Source organism: Prosopis cineraria, unplaced genomic scaffold, assembly GCF_029017545.1.
Source record: "Prosopis cineraria cultivar Desert tree isolate PC_DT_omini unplaced genomic scaffold, ASM2901754v1 PC5, whole genome shotgun sequence".
In the NCBI taxonomy this organism is placed as follows: domain Eukaryota; kingdom Viridiplantae; phylum Streptophyta; class Magnoliopsida; order Fabales; family Fabaceae; genus Prosopis; species Prosopis cineraria.
The window spans coordinates 19,190,468-19,208,988 of NW_026555336.1; positions in this window are offsets into that span (position 1 = coordinate 19,190,468).

The following is an 18,521-nucleotide window of genomic DNA, read 5'->3' on the forward strand; positions in this document are numbered from 1 at the left end:
TTCCGAGAATCGATGATTTCTGGATCAGCTTATGGGATCTGCAGTTTTCTCAAAGATTGACTTAAGGTTAGGGTACCACCAATTGAGAGTGAGAGCAGAGGATATACCTAAGACAACATTTCGGACGAGATATGGGCATTATGAATTCATGGTGATGCCGTTTGGACTTACGAATGCTCTGCGGTATTCATGGATTACATGAATAGGATCTTTCGACCCTATTTAGATAAGTTTTGTAGTAGTGTTTATTGATGACATTCTTATTTATCCAAGGATGAGGAGGGCTCATGGTGAGCATTTAAGAATCGTCTTGCAAGTTTTGAGGGAACATAAGCTTTATGCCAAATTAAACAAGTGTGAATTTTGGCTCCAGAAGTAAAGTTTTTTGGGCCATGTTGTGTCCAGAGATGGAGTTGCGGTGGATCCTAGCAAGATTGTGCAGTGATGAATAGGAACAGCCAAAATCTGTTGCAGAGATACGAAGCTTTTTAGGTTAAACAGGTTTATTATCGTCGCTTTATTAAGGGATTTTCACAAATTACGATGCCCTTAACTAAGCTGACTAAGAAGGATGCCCCATTTATTTGGACTGACAAATGTGAAGCTCCTTTCCAATAATTAAAAAGAGGTTAACCACTACTCAGTATTGACTATTCCTGACCCTGTGGTGCCGACAACTCTGTATACTGATGCTTCTTTAAAGGGTTTAGGATGTGTTTTGATGCAAAATGATCGAGTGGTTGCCTATTCCCCCAACAGTTGAGACCACACGAGGAAAATTACCTTACTCATGATTTGGAGTTAGCTGCAGTTGTGTTTGCTCTAAAGATATGGAGACACTACTTGTATGGATCTAAGTTTCAAATCTTCAGTGACCATAAGAGCCTGAAGTATTTATTTTGATCAAAAAGAGCTTAATATGAGGCAGCGACGATGGATGGAATTTCTGAAGGATTATGACTTTGAATTACATTACCATCCGGTAAGGCTAATGTGGTAGCTGACGCCTTAAGTAGAAAGACTATTCATGCTGCACATTTGATGGTTCATGAATATCATTTGTGGACAGTTTTCATGATGTTCCAGTAGATGTGATTGAACATCAAATGGCCGCAATCCAGGTAGCAGACTTTGAGAGCAAATTCTGGGAAGATCTCAGAGTCGCTCACAGCAGAGTGAATGACTACTTAAGGATATAAGGAAGGAGATAGTGGTAGGTAAGGCCCCAAATTTTACCATCTATGAGGACACAGTGATGAAGTATAAAGGTAGAGTTTGTGTACCTAATGATCCAAGATTGAGGAATATCCTTTTAGAAGAAGCTCATAGGAGCAAATATACAATTCATCCCGGTATAACTAAAATGTACCTTGATTTGAAGCGAGGTTGGTGGTGGCCAGGAATGAAGAAAGATGTAACTGAATTTTTTTCTAGATGTTTAACGTGTCAGAGAGAAAGATAGAATATCAGAAGCCAGCTGGAACACTGCAACCGTTAGATATTCCAAAGTGGAAATGGGATGATATTTCTATGGATTTCATCACTAGACTGCCAAGAACACCCTCGAGTAAGGATGCTATTTGGTGATAGTAGACCAACTCACCAAATCGGCTCACTTTTTGGCGATCAAGTTTACCCTCTACATTAGAGAAATTTGCTGAGATTATACATTAAGGAGATAGTTAGACTTCATGGTATACCCTCTAGAATGTGTCAGATCGTGACCCAGGTTCACTTCAAACTTTGGGGTGCGCTACAGAAAGCTATGGGTACCAGACTGAGTTTTAGCACCGCATACCACCCCCAACAGATGGACAAACAGAGAGGACGATCCCAGACTTTGGAGGACATGTTGAGAGCTTGTGCCATTGAACTACCAGGTAGTTGGGATAATCATTTGCCATTAGCTGAATTTGCCTATAATAACAGCTATCATTCTAGTATTGCGATGGCGCCTTATGAGGCCTTGTATGGCAGGAAGTGTAGATCGCCTTTGTGTTGGACAGAATTAAGTGAGAGGAGTATCATTGGTCCAGAAATTGTAGAGCAGACCACCCAGAAGATTGCAATGATTAAGCAAAAATTGCTAACAGCTCAGAGTCGACAGAAGAGCTATGCTGATAAGAGAAGACGGCCGTTAGAGTTTCAAGTAGGAGATCATGTATTTTTGAAGGTTTCTCCGGTGACAGCCATGGGTAGGAGATCCATTAAGGCAAAGAAGTTGACACACTAGATTTATGGGCCCGTATGAGATCTTGGAGCGAATTGGACCTTGCGGCATATAGAGTTGCATTACCACCACAGATTGCAGGTATCCATAATGTGTTCCACGTATCACAGTTAAAGAAGTATAACCCGAATCCCTCTCATGTTATTGAACTTGAAGAAGTGAAATTGAGGGAGAATTTGACCTTTTGATCCGAACCGGAGTGAATTGAGGACTTTAACGACAAACAACTACGCAATAAGACCATCCGACTTGTGAAGGTGATTTGGAAGGGTGGAGCCCTAGGTGATGCTACTTGGGAGACCGAGGAGAGTATGAGGCGAGATTATCCACATTTATTTGCTTAGGTACATAGTTTCTAGCTTATCTATTAAATTTTGAGGACAAAATTTCTAAAAGGAGGGGAGAATTGTAACATCCTGATTTTTATATAATAAAGAAATTGTGGAATTTAGGTTTTGAGGAAAAAAATGATAATAATAGGAATTTATATTATTTGAGTTATTTAAAAATAATATATATGAGGAGGTATTTAATTATGAATTTAAAAATTTAAATTTAAAACCACATAAGCAATATTTAGTTAAGATATAATACATAAATAATTTTTTTATGTGTGTGTTTTAAAAAAAGAGAGAAGGTAGAGGGACCAAAAAAAAGGAGGGGTGGAAGGTTGTTGTTTCTAGTCCCACATTGGTTAGATGAGGGAAGAAGAGGTGCCTTCATGTATAAAAAGGAGAGGGTGTGTGCATTAGGAAGCATGCGAGGTTAAGATGCAATTTAGAGGAAATTGCAACTTTGGCTCAAAGGTTTGAATAATTAAATTCAACCCTATAGTTTTTTTTAAATATAATTTGGGACTCACAATCCCATTTTTATATTATTTTTCTCTCTCTCCTCTCACGTTGCTCGGCGTTTTCTTCACACAGGGGATTATTTTCTTTTTCTTCAGGTATGTTCTAACTTTCCTGTTTATATTAGCATTTAAAAATTTATTTAATTACAAAATTAATTTTATAGTTATTTTCTAAATAATATTAGCTTTCTAGTGATATGATTATTTTGTAGGATAGAGTAAATATTTGATTAGAATTTTTCTATAGGATAGTTATCTGATGATATGATGGATTAAAAATATAGGTTAAAATCTTAGGGATATAATAAATATTATAAAATATTTTTCTTGAGGTTGAAACTCATGTTTAAGAATTTTGAGTTAAAATCTAGATCTATATGGTTGATTTTACGTGGAATCTGAGATGTAAGGATAACCTATGATTATTAAATATTTATTTAAGTATGAATAGGTATTTTTAAGGTTATAGAAAGGTGATTTGAGGCTTCAGATAATTCTAAAATTTTTTAATTTATTTTTGGATGAATTTTTGAATATAAGAAGGCTGAAATTGTGATACTAGAAGTGAATTGAGGATAAAAAAATAGTTCCGTTCTTAGGGTACGCGAATTTTAGAAAACAGAATTTGGGAAGTTAACTGAGGCATAAATCTTAAATTAGTGTTAATATGGACTCTAGATCTAAGACTTTCTAACATTTTAAATTAGAGTTATTTTTTTAATGTAACATTAATATATAGTATTTGGCCCTAATTATGTCGATTATATTGCCACCCGATAGTGGTAAAAAGGAGTTGTGAAGGGGAACTTGTTATCTCAAGACACCAGTAACCATTATAATGTGTTGTGATGGGTGTGTTTGTGAATGGTTATGTGTTGTTTTGTTGTTGTGGAAAAATTATAAATTATTGCAAGTAAATACTGTTATCTCCTTCCGTGAAATCATTGCCAAGTGGGTAAAAATTTTTTTTTATTTATCATGATGAGATATTATTGTTCGGATATATTTCTGTTTGGATATTTGAATGATGCATGACTTGTCAGGGGTATTTTAATGTATGGTGTTAATGGAAATTCTATTCGGTTAATTATTACCCCGACGTGGTAACCCTCATTGGACCCAATGAGTGGCGTGTCGCTTGGTCCAACACTCACCTTTGGCCGGGGATTTGGCGTCCGAGCATGGTGAAAGGAGGATATAAGGTGCAGTCATGCAATTAAATACTTGTTCGGTTTGTTTGAAAATATTGTTCAGTTAAATATTTTGTGTGCCCACTTAGCAATCGCATGATTAGTTATATCCGCATGCATCATTACATATTAATTTTTAGTTACTGGACTTTTTAAGTCTCATTCCCCGTGGTTAACATTTTTTACAGGAGCGAGTCCAGCCGAGAAAGCACCAGAGGTGTAACTATGGTGTATGAGACACCATCTTTTACGTTGCCCTCTTATTTTGGATTATACAATGTATCTTGTGCCAACTTAGGACATATCTTCTTTGAGAAGCATGTAAACTCTAATCCTTTTATTAAAGTATTTATATGACTAAGAGGATTATGTTTGTCCCTTTTGATTTATGATCTAATTTGAATATCATGCATGAGGATCATGTCTGTCCCTCATGTTTTAATTGCTTTTGGGAATTTTTAATACCTGCGGTAATGGTCTTGGATGTATCATGGTAAAAAAAAATTCTACCATAATAATGGTTTTAATAATTTGCAAAAAAATCGGTCTGTAAATTTGAGGGTGTTACAGCTCCCCCTAGAACGGCTCAGTGATACTAGGTTCAGCCTCAACTTCATTAAGTAAGAAAGATTGGAGGATTGAACCTAGGGAGGCTCTCCTTGCAATATTTATCGCAAGAGAATAATCCCACATACTACTGTGGGGAAGCCTTCTCTCTCGACGCTCTCTTAAGAGGGGTCATCCCGTGTGAGGCTTAGAGGAGTGTGTCTAGCACAGCGAAAGTCCAAGGGGAGAGGCCCTAGTGAGCTAGGGCTGTTACACTCTACTAATCTTCATTTCCCTTGAATTACCCTAACCACTCTTCCATTTTGGCCCACACCCACATACACATTAACCCAAATGCACACATAACCCACATACCCAAATTGAGCTGACCACCTGCATTGATCTTACTCTAAGAAGAAGACACTAGCAATATCATCATTCTTCGATGGAGAACCCTCCAACAATGAGGGGGTGAAGAAATCCCTAGCAAAGCAAACTCTATAAAAAGCTCAAAATCCTATTCAAGAGAAAAACCTTAAAAGTGGTAAGGGTCGATTTCAACCTTGTTTTAATACTTATTAAACCATTTGAACAAATGATCAAAATTTTTGGAGGAGAATTGTCTTTCCCTACGTGTAGAATTCAATTCAAATTTTCTTGGACCTATTGAAGTTTTGAACTCTTACTAGACTAATGTTATTCCTTATGAAAAAATTTCCAAATGTTAGTCTAGTTAGGGGTAAGTAAGAAAATGAACTTAGACCTTTTAAGAAGTGAATAAATTGAAGTTGCATGATTCGTTAGAGGTTCATATGAAAAATTGGTCTTCCAACTATCCCCATCAAACTAAAGAAATAACTTAGTGAAATACCATATAAAAATTTATAGTGCTTTAGAAAAATATTTACTTTAATAAATACTAGATGAATGGTGATACTGATTTGGTTAATAAACTACACTAATTGGATTGAACGAAGTTAATTCCTTAAATAAGTTGAATTATAATGCTGAAAGAGTTATTTAAATTGAGTTCGATCTTGTTTCAATATAATTCGAAGATACTAGATATAAGGCAATAGTAAACAAGTATTCTAAATATAGAAGCTAATAACTAATTCATACTCCCTCTATTACAAAATATAAGGTATGTTTTACCAAATCTAACTCCCAATAAAGTAGGTACTTGTTTTCAAATTAACCTTATCTTTTTATATTTACCCCCTATTAATAGGGTGTTTTAACCCTAAAATAAAATCTAAAGTAATTTATTTAATAAGAACACTTTTAAAAAAAGGGCAATAATTACATATTAAAAATACTAAAAAATACCTTCCATTTTTTAATATCTAATTCTTTAAAAATATCTTATATTTTTTAACAGATGGAGTATATATTAGAGAAATTAAATGGAGTATATATTAGAGAAATTAACAAAGTTAGTTATTTGCAACTTTTAAAAACCAAAACTAGTAATTGAATTGATCGAGGCAATAGCTCAAGGGTCAGTGACTCAACTAAGGGTCAACTTGGAGTTAGATCGGTTATAATTAAAATAATATATTTTAATTTAATATACAAAAATATCATATTTAACTATAAAAAATTAATATTCAAACAAAGAAGTTATTAATTTTTAAGTAAATGAAAAATCTATCCATAAAATCTTTTACATGTTTTATACAAATGTTAATGATAATAAGTTTTCTAACAATAATAAAAAACAACATTAGAAATATTAATTAAAGGATTAAATTTGATTTAGAGTTCAATATCTAGGAGAGGAAAAGGAAAAAAAAAGAAAAAAAATAATAAAAGTATCTTGGGGTCAACCCATTAACCTGACTGGGTTGACTGGTTTATACCCTCCAATTCAACTCATTAATCAGATCGACTTGGTAACTGATTTACGAGATTACCAATTCAACCGGCTAGTCCCATATAACTTTTAGTGCCATGGTTATTTGTATAAACAAAGTGAGTTAATTTTCCTAAAATATCCCTCTTTTAATCACTAATTCACATATAGTATAATTTCTTAATTTATTATTTTAAGGATGTGAATATTTTTCAACTTACATTAGTATTTTTTTTTTTTGAAAAACCAATGCATCAATATTATGATTTATCCGTTTGTCTAATAAGATATTAAAATTTTATACATTAAAAATTATATATTAAAATTTTTAAAATGATAAAATTTATTTTATTATAAGAAAGAAAAAGAGGAAGAAATAAGACATAATTTCTTAATATAAAAATAGTTTGAGATTTTTAAGCTAAAAAGAGTAATTTGGTTCAATAAATATTTTCTCACTTCTCTCCTTTCCCAAAAAAAAAAAAAAAAAACCATTGGAAGGGAGCGAATGTGAGTTTCTCCCCCTCCCTCCAATTTTTTAACCAAACAAGGTTTGTTTTTTTCATTTCAAATTATAAGAAAATTAGAAATAAGATCATATATGCTAACAAAGTTCAATAATGACACATGACAAATTTATTTTTTCAAAATATAAATATAAATTTTAAAAATATCTTTTATTTAATATAATTTTAAATCTATAATCATTTCAATTCTCTCTCCACTTAAAAGGTAATATTAAAAAAAATATCATTTATGAAACTTTATTATCATAAAATTATTTTATATTTTAAAATAACAAAATTATTTCAATGTTATTTAATAATTCAAGACTGAGAGAATACCAGGTAAAGAAGATAGCAACTTTTAGCTACTTAATCAGCTCTATATTAGTTAGGAGGGATAATTTAGTAGTAGATTGTCTGCAAAATAAATTCACAAACTTTTGTAATTTCCTCTCTTACCTTCGTGGAAGAGTCCAACTCGCCAACTCTATTGGAAGGCAGATCCACATTCCGTGCTCATCACTCTTGTGAGTGATCCTAACCCTTCTTTTTACCTCAAAATGATCTCCGTCCTTAATTTTAAATTAATTTTTAAATATTTAAATATTATATCTTTCAAAATAAAAATTATAAAAAATTTGCTCATCACTCTTGTAAGTGATCCTAACCCTTCATTTTATCTCAAAATGATTTCTGCCCTTAATGTTAAATTAATTTTTAAATATTTTAAATATTATATTTGTCAAAATAAAAATTATAAAAATTATTATTAAATCTTAAATGTCTGAAATATATCTAAATAGTCAATTTATAAAATTATAAAAAAAATTAATATTAGATTGGATCATCTAGATTATATCTAGACTATCCAGAATATATCTATATAATCAATTTATAAAAGATATAAAAAAAATTATATTAAATTAAATTATTCAGATTGAATTTGAATAAATAAGATTGATTATCGACAGATTCATTAAAAATTTGATCTTTTTATGCATTTTTATTTTGATTAATATAAAATAAAAAAATTTTAATCTAGATTATTCAAATCTTGTCAGGAGTGATGTGTATGATAGTGCTCATCATATAATGAGCACCAAGAGCAATCCAAATTTAATATAAAAATTTTTTTTATAATTTTATTTTCACAAATATAATATTTAAAATATTTTAAAAATTAATTTAAAATTAAGGGCAGAGATTATTTTGAGACAAAATGAAAGGTTAGGATCACTCACAAGAGTGATGAGCACGCCGTGCGGATCCATTGGGAGGCATGTTCTGTTCTTTTCCTCCAACCAATTATGTCGAGGTAATTGAGACAAAAATAAAAATTCACGCTCTTTAATTTTCATGGGGACAGAGACAGACATAACGTTTAGGGGGACCTGTGGGATCGAACCATATTATGTTGTCACGAGAACAAGTCTGATGCCCGAACCATATTATGTTGTCACGAGAACAAGTCTGATGCCACCAGACTAGGACTGTGGTTAATGAATAATCAAACATTTCATTGTTTCTGGTAAATTGTTTTATATATATATATATATATTAGAATACACTTTGAATCATTTAATTTTATATAAAATTTTAATCCAATATCTTAATTTTATAAAGTTTTTTTTAACCCTTTAACATTTAACACCATTAGTTTCAATTGAGTATTTCTTAATCATTATTATTTTAAAAAATTATACTTAATATGTCAATATTTGATAATATTTTATTAATATTTAAAAATCTAATGTATAAATGTTTTAGGAAAAATATAATTTTAGGTCTCTATACTTTACTCGAATTTTACTAAAGGTCCTTACACTTTATTTTTTGATATTCTAAGTCCCTATGATACTAATCATGGAAGGACCAATAGTGTTAGAGTTAAAGGATAAAAAAATACTTTATTAAATTAAGGATTAAAATAAAACCTTATATAAAGTTAAAATATTAGAGGTCTACTTTATTGTACAATATATATATATATATATATGGCAAAAAGAAATCAGGCTGGTGAATAATTTTTCCTTGAAAGGTTCGGTTAATTTTATTGTAATAATACTCATCTGATTCTATATATAAATCACTTTTAACATGTTTTTAATAGAATTTAAAAAATTTTAAAATTTATTAACTATATCTAAAAATTTAATAAGTTCTCAACTTTATCTCTATAAATATACAAACTTTAATAATGTATTTTTCTCTCCAACATTTAATAAAAGATAAAAAATAAATTTGTAGTAAAAATTTAATGATATAATTTATAAATATAATAAAAAATATTCCCTCACCTAAAAATTGGGAAAAAAAAGAGGTAATAAGTAAATTATATGATGGAAAAAACAAAAAACAAAGATTCTAGCAACGAAGAAAGAAACCAAAATGATTAGTTAAAGATTTTAAGCTTTCTTTCTTTTCTCCTTTCTTTTTTTCTTTTTTAAATAAAGGATTCGAAGCTTTAATTTTTAGGTTTTGAGTCCCGTTTAATGATAAAAGAAGTGGCCAAAAAGAAAGGGAACAAAGCCCTTAGCCCCTTTGTTGTCACGGATTGGACACGAGTCCAATTTAAACTTTTTTTTGTCTCTTTGGGTGAGATGTGTCTCAATCACAACCATCCATCTAATAAAGTGTCACGTCCTCAAATGGAGGCACGTGATCTCACTATAATCATTATCATCAATTTATCACTAGTCACAACAAGTAGGTCAAGATTATTATTTCCTTTTCGTAATTATTACTATGATCCAATTTATAGAATAAATAAAAAATAATTTTAATTTCATTTATAAAATACTTTATTATTTTTTAAATTCTTTTTTATCTTTTATTCTTAGTAAATGTTTAAAAAATTATTAAAAATTATTATTTTTATTTTTATTAGAAGTAGAAGTGAAAATTTGTTAAATTTTAAAATAGAGTTAATGAGATTTAATTTTTTTTATTTTAGTGAAACATGTTACAGTTGAATTATAAATAGGATCAAGGAGAATAAAAGATAAAATATTGGATGGGTAATATTTCTGTAAATAAGATAATTTATAAGGTTTTATATGTATTTAATGATTATTTTTTTAATATGCTTTTTAGTCAATAAACAAAAAAGTGAGCTGATCTTAAATTAAGTTAAGAAAATGATGAGCATTAGTTGAAGTTAGAAATGAAAAATGGAAAATAATTTAAGACATAAATTTATTCAAAGTATCTCATTAGTATGTGTAAGATAGGTAATTGTGTCATCTAATTAAAAAAGAACGGTGTGAGTAGATGTGTAGAAGGGAAATGTTATTATAAAAAGAGGAAAGTGAAATGTGTGAAAACCACTTAGAAAAGGTGAATTGGATTAATTAAAAAAATTAAAATAAATAATGTAGGATTTAAATATAAGTTCAAAGTGATATCACCAAATAAGGCAAAGCAAAAACAAGAGAAGCTTTGCACCTAGTCTCTATCATGGTTTAACTCTTAACCACTTGAGTCTACATTCAGTCTCCAAGATACTTTTAAGATTTTCACTATCTCTTATTAAGATTAATTCAGGCTCTTAGTTGTTATAGTACAATTTAAACTTTTCCCTTAGTTTATAACCCTCCAACTTACAAATGTACTTTAATCCCTTTAAGCTCCCTGAGTTTAGGTAACTTTTTTCTCTAATGAAAAATATGGAAGGAAATATAGAAGATTCAATAAAGAATCATTACTGTGAAAACTCTCTTTTACAAAGTAGATATTCAATCAATGAAGTACAGAGAAAATCAAATGTACTAGTAGAAGATAGTTAGAGAATGCATATAGGTAGTTGGCTCAAAATTACTTCACTTCTTCTTCTTCATAAATGAGTTCAATTTATAGTTGGTTCAAGATTTACTTGTTAGACTCATAAATCTATCGCTGATTACTTCAACTTAGATTCTCAGAACTCTTTCATCTTTTAAGGCAATGAAACAATACCTTTTCGATGGGTTTGATTGTTATTGACACCTTAAGAAAAGTAATGGCTATATGTATTAAATGCTCTAATAAAAGGCAAAAAAGAAAGACACCGATAGAGCAAAGGCATACGGGTATGAAACAACAATCAAAGAATGTTGTAAGAGATTAATTTCTCCTATGGTTGCATTGGAAAGTATATTCGGATGATAGGAAAGTGTACACCACACATTGAAGTTGAAAGGATTAGAGATTGTAGAAGTTCTAGGATGCTTTGTTTGCGAACGAAAATAAAGGAAAAATATTCAAAGACATACTAGTAGAAGTCAGGATATATTGGTATAAGTATGAAGGTTTTAGATAAGATAATGAATACCTCATATTGGACAGTGAGCGATATATCGATAGGATTAATCGTAAAATATGCTGATTGAGGAAAAAATCTACCGGCAGAATTGAAGACATTTGGGTAGGAAATAGACATTTGGGTAGGTCTCCTATATACTGATAAAAGTGTCCATAAGATGAAAATTTAAGAGTAGGGGACGACATTTGGGTAGATATTGCACATACCTATAGAAGTAGGACCTTCAAGTAGGTTTAGGACATACTAATAGGAATAGCAGAATCACATAAGATTGAGACATTTAGGTAGGATATAGATCTTTGGATAGAAAAGAGACTGCCGGTAGATTCAAGAACAGATTAGCAAAAAATTTTAATTCATTTCCAATTAAATCTGAATCAATTATTGGATAGAAATAACTCAAATAATTATTTTTAAATGGAATAAAAATTAAAGTTAAGAATAATCAAATAATTTAAGCACATAAGTCTTCTTTCCTTAACTTTGACAATTTGCTCTGCAAAAATAACTTCTCTAACTTTTTGTAATCATCAAAATTAAGGTTCAATAAAATGATGATTATATTGGAAAAGGAATGAATCTTCTATCAACTATAAAAAAAAAATAAGCATAAAAATTGTAAGAAAGTGAACATTTAAGATAGTGTTGAAACTTAAGAAATTGAAATCAAAGTAAATAAAAAAAAATCCTTCATTTTGGTTATTGATATTATGATTTTTAACGAAAGTGATGGTATTTTCTTTGCTATCTTAATGTAAAGCTCATTTTTATGTTTGATGCATGTGAACTTTCTAATGGAAGTTATTCAAAAACAAGAAAACAAAAACAAAAACTTTCTAATGGAAGAGCAGTTATTACCGAACATATTAGGATAAATTTTCTTTCCCCTTCGTTTCTTAAGACTCATTTCCTTTCTACCGTAGCTGGCTGCAATATCTAAGATGTAAATAATATTATTCATTTTGAGCTTCTTATAAATACATGTGGTTCACTAAAAATTTAAGGCAAATAACAATAAACTTCTTGCAAATTATATAAATAATAATTTAATCTATCAAAATGTTATAATTTGATTGAAGTTTTTAGAAATATTTTTGTCAATAATTTTTAAAGTATAAAAATTATTTTACCCTTATTGAAAATAACAAACCTCAATTATAACTTTTGCTTAAAAAATAACTATTTTATTCTATGAATAACAAGAATTGAATGTGAAATTACAAATTTCTGTCTCAAAATAACAAATCTCAATAACAATTTTTGTTTAAGGAAGAACAATTTTTGTTCTATGAATTGTAAAAGTTGAATAAGAAATTACAACTTATTAGTTGTCAAGTGTAATTTCTTGTATTGAAAACAAGCTTTGAAAATAACAAATTCCAATCAATACAACTTTTTTTTAAAGAATGAAAAATTTTTTTTAAAGAATTACAGGAATTAAATAAGAAATCACAACTTGTCAATAAGAGTATAATGGTCTTTTCAATTTAAAATTTATTGACATAATAATTCCTATGGACTTCAATGAAATTATAGCATTTCAAGGAATCAGATTATCATTTACATAATTTGAGAGATTTTATTTTATTTTCTCAAAATTTTATTTAACAAGGTACCCAATTTTTTATTTTAAGAATTGTAATATTACTTATTACTCACATTTCATCGTTTTACATAGTTTTAGGTCACAATCACAAGAAGTCGCCCATTTTTGGAGTTAGAGATGCACAAAAGAAGGAGTAAATATGAATTGAATTGTTTGTACTTTTGTAAAATAACACTATTAAAATTAAAAGTAAAATTCAATCATTTAAATTTTATAGAGTAATCGAAATAAATATGCATCCTATCAATATCCAATGATCGGACCGCTGCTTCGACGACGGTGACAAAATTTTAAAAATAAATGAAGAATATTTCATTCGATTCCCTTTAAATTAAAATTTTCCTCTAGTACTTTGGTCCTTTGGTGAAGTTTTAAAATTTTAGTGAGCTTGATTTGAAGATATGATTCTACTATGGTCTTTTACTAAAATTCTCCCAATAATTTAAGGGAGAATTATCCTAGATTCCACACAACATCCCAATATATCAGAAAGGCAATTAGCATCCTGGCCAAAAAAAACAAAGAAAGAAAGTCTATTAGCATCTTGAATATAACAAAATGACAACTATATTAATTGTGAATTTTGGTGGTAAAAAAAAATAATTGTGAATTTTCTATATTCAAGCTGTCAATTAACAACTTGAGTATACCATAAAGTCAATAAGGTAAAACACAAAGCTTGAATTACTCCAAGGACAATTGATAACTTGAGTATAAAAATTGACAATTATGTTATGTGTTAATTTGCTAAACTTAATTAGTTAATGGACTTTATGGTATTTTAGGTGTTGTGTGGGATATAAGAATAGTTCTCCTCTTATTTTCATGCCTATCTGATTGAGTTAGATTCAAATATTAGTAGACACAATTAAGAATAACTCTACTAAAGACATTTTATATTTCTTCTATAATTTAAATTGCATTCTGGTATGAAACCTTTTTTCATTTTAAAATTAGTTAGTATTCAAATTCATATTAGACTCTAACTAATTCAAAATGTTTTCTATATTCATATAGAGTCAACCCTAACATTGTATTTAAAAGGCTTTCATTAGGACCATTTTCTTATTAATCTTATTTTTGTCAAATTGTTGGAATTATTTTGATTTAATGAGGTTTGACTAGAATCAGGGAATTGATTAATTCTTGATTGAAATCAAGAAGTTTGCCTCTATATTTAATGTGGAATGTTCCATCACAATAATTCCCTCCATTATAAGATAAATTTATGATGATTAAAATTTTTTATTTCGTGACGGCTTCCCACACTATAAATAACAGTGGATGAGTAAAGGGAAAACTCACTTCATATTAAATATCAAATATATCTCTTCTTAGTCTTCATTATTCTCTCCCTATCTTTCTCTCTACAGTGCATTTATTGTACATCAACAAAAAGAATGCTGTAATCCTATCTCAACATGGGTAGTCGTGTAGACTCTATAACACCCTAATCTAATAAGATTTTGACTTGACTCTTTTTTAAATTAGTATTTGGGTTGTAATGTCCTTCATTGGTATCAAAGCCACACTATTCCTAAGGCTACATTTATTGGGCAAATACTGATAAAATAATAATATACATTTTATCACTATGTTTTCATACTACCCGAACAAGTGTAAGTGCATATTGCTGAATTTTTTTTTTCTCTCCTACATTTTGTCTAAATATATTTTTGGATCTTTGTTCATGCATACACTTTTTTTGTTGTGTTTAAATTCATATTGGATGTGTTGATATGAGTATGAGCGTGTTGTTTGAATTCTTTATGGCTTCCCATTTTTGTTCTAATTTTTTTGTTTTTGGATCTACGCAAACACTACGCTGGTACGTTGTTAGGCCCTTCTTTCCCTTTTCCCATATTCTCAATACTCTAAAAAAGATGTGCAAAATGAACCTAAAACTGAGTTTGTCAAGGGGGAGTCTTTTAAAAATTTTAATTTTTGAAATTTTAGGTCTTGCTTGATAGATGGGTATGGTTATGTAGAAGATGTAGAGAAGATTCTAATATGATTGAAATCACATCAAACAAAAGGCTAGATGGGCCAAAAATGATGGATGATTGTTGGGTCCAAAATCGAGTTAGACAACCTAATGAGAGGTTGAAGACAACCCCTACAACATTGTTGCATACCAAGGGATGTAAAACAAAGCATTTTAGGTTGGGTTACCAAATTGCATTACTTACTAGTAGAAAATAGGGGGCTTTATGTTGAGAACATTAGAGTCAAAATTAAAGGGATTGGCATCTACAAATTAGTTTTGTAAAGTATTGTCAAAGGTAATCTATCTTACTTTTGGACTATAGATTCTTCCTATCACACACACAATTAGGATGTTGTTACACTGCACTCTCTTGGGTATTAAGGAGCTCAACCATGTAATGACTGCCCGGATGTCCCATCACACCCTCTATCATAATCATGTCCTTTTGTCTCACAATACCATAATTCAATAATTATTGATCTTTTTAAAACAACTTTCTCTAGTAAAATACTTTATAAATCAATTCCCTTTTCATTCAAAATCACGGAAGTCTCAAAATATGATAATAAACAATATTATACCATATTACACATATTTACTTATAAATAATTAAACTAGTTAATAGACAGAATGAATTATCTGATTACCTCAACCCATTTTTTTTTAAAAGGGTTACTTGTGGTATTCTTTTAAGCTATTAGCTTTCAATTGCTCAAAATAACTTGTGAGCCACATTAATCTACACTATTTAGCAATATAAGTCAATTACCAAATTGATTACAAGTATTAATAAATACAATTATACTAAGTTAAGCTCACTTTAACACCTAATCACGCCCAATTAAGAATCTTAACTCTAATGTACCTTCCTAATGCCTTATATAGCTTCTATTACTTTTCCTATAATCCATACAAACATTGTCACCCTTTTACACTTCATAATTTAGGCTAAACTGAGCCTATAGCTTCAAAACTTAATTGTAATTTTTCAAACCACTCACAAAATTTTAGTTTAATACCCAATAGCATTTTTATCATTATTAAGTAAAAAAAAACTTCTTAAAATCTACAATTCAATTTCTCTATATCCTAAATAATGGACCCCAAGGCACAGATGATATGGCATTAATGGCAACGAAGCTTGAAGATGATAATCATAAGCATGGTAACATGAAAGGAGCCCAAGGCAAGGAGCAAGGAGCCCAACACTTTCAATCTAATATGCCTAAAGACCCTTTACAACATATTGGAGGTCTAATGATAAAAGTCCAAATTAAAGTCATGAAGTAAGCTTTGATCAGTCTTGTGCAAGAAGTCCAAGAGCTTGGAGAACATTGGGGCACTCCTCTCAAGCCCAAATGAGAGCATCTACGTATGTATAATATGCTTAAGATCTAAATCCATGAAGAGTCAAGCCCAAGAGGTGTAAACCCTAGCCCAATATAAGGAAAACTACAAATGAAGTTTCTTGCAAGTAAGAATGCATGAAACCCTAGTGAAGAAGTCAAGGGTGGTGCGATCTTGAGTCCTTTATGATCCCTTGATTGTCTCCTTAATTGTTTCCTATTTTAGTGGTCCTTTGACTTGACTCCCTTTCTTAAGGAACAAGGTTAGTCATGGTTTCCTATTTTGAGTCTATTCAAATATTAGAATTAATTAGATTATTTTTAAGTTTTATAATCTCATAATTTTAGGATCACATCTCCTAAATTATGTGGTTGAATATTTTTTCCTTTATTTTATTTTATTTTCTTTCTCCTTTTATTATTAGAAAATTAGGGTTTTTAATTTTAGAAAATAGTCTTCTCTATAAGCCTATATATTAGGCGTGCTCCCTCTTGTAAATAAAAGAGAAGTTGAATGAAATTATTTATTTTAGAGTTTATAACTCTTGTGAGCCTTAGTGCTTTGTGATGGCATCCCATGTGAGAAACAGACATGATCAAGAGCGTGATCAACTCTTGTGATATCTTCAAAGGTTGAGGTTTCTAGAAGCAGGTACTTTAAAGGATCTTCTTCTTGATCACTATCCCATTATTTATTTCATGTCTTTTTTATTTTTGTTATAAATTTTGTCTCTTTCTTTTTGTTCTTGTGTTTTTGTTGCATTTTAAGGTTCTATCCCTAAACTAACATGATTTTACTTCCATGTCCTCTATCACCAAATTAAGAGAAATTAGGGTAAAATAGGATAGTGGGAAAGTACAAAACTTACCCTGTAAGAAATAGGTAAGGGCCGTAAATCCTTGTTATGGTGGTGCCATTTGATTAGGTTACCCTTTAGGTATTGGAGCTAGCTTGGTTACACGAATTAGTCTTGTTATGATTCGTAGCCCATGAATTTGGTCAGGAAGAAAAAGGAGGTTATAAGAGGGATTCAACAATGATTATATATGGATACATATGTTTATGATATGAAATGTGATTTCTTGCCTACTTTACCACCCTTAAATACTTGTACTTGCATGTATTTGAGTTTAATGATTGCTTGGTTACAAAGATATTATCCTACCCCTATGGTTTAATATTTTACATGTGATAATTTGGATAGGGGTAAGAGGAAAGATTTGAAGGCTCATAGCTGGCTTCTCATAGCTTGTGTGGTAGAATATGGAGATATTACTAACTAGGATTTATTTTGCATAAAACTTTCATTAAATACTTAAGAACTAATATTTTGTGTATTTCTTGCCTTATTGGGGAGTTATCTCATTTGGATTTGTGTTTTGGCTAGAAATATTATTACAAGTGCATAGGCGCCAAGTAAATAATGATCTATGTATAAAATGGTTGATTGAAGGCCATTTTCTATGTGTGAGTGTTTAATTAAAATTAATGATTTCAATATATAAGATTAGGTAACAACATTCAAGAGGAAGGTGAATTGGGTTTTATATATTTTTGACTTTTTAAGATTGCTTGCAAAACTGACTTTAATTAATAATAAAGCAAGAAAATAGTTGAGTCAATGTTTAAACAAACTTTTAATGAATTAGTTGCAAAAACTTTAACAAGGGTGAATGAATGTTCAAAACAAAGATAATGAAAAAAATTGTTAAAATCAAGTTTTCCACAAAGCAAGGTGTAACAAATAATGAACTTGAGTGTATTAAATAAAGAGCTAAGAATGGAAAGATTTGTATACCGTGTTTAATTCAATCATTTAGTCTACATCTAGTCCTCGAAAACTTTATAAGATTTTCTCCACTAAAATTCACAATTTTGAATTGGGCATTTATGAGCTATTACAATCCCTTACTTAAAAATTGTGAGAACTTTACAATTTTATCAGAGAAATGTCTCTTTGAATTCAATCTAAGGGAATACTATCCTTAATTCTTTCAAAGTAATAGAAAGAGTATTTCCAAATAACCCTCTCATAAAGAAAAGATAGGAATAGTGAAGTATACTTAGACAATGCCTATAAACCAAAACTAAGAGCTTTTTT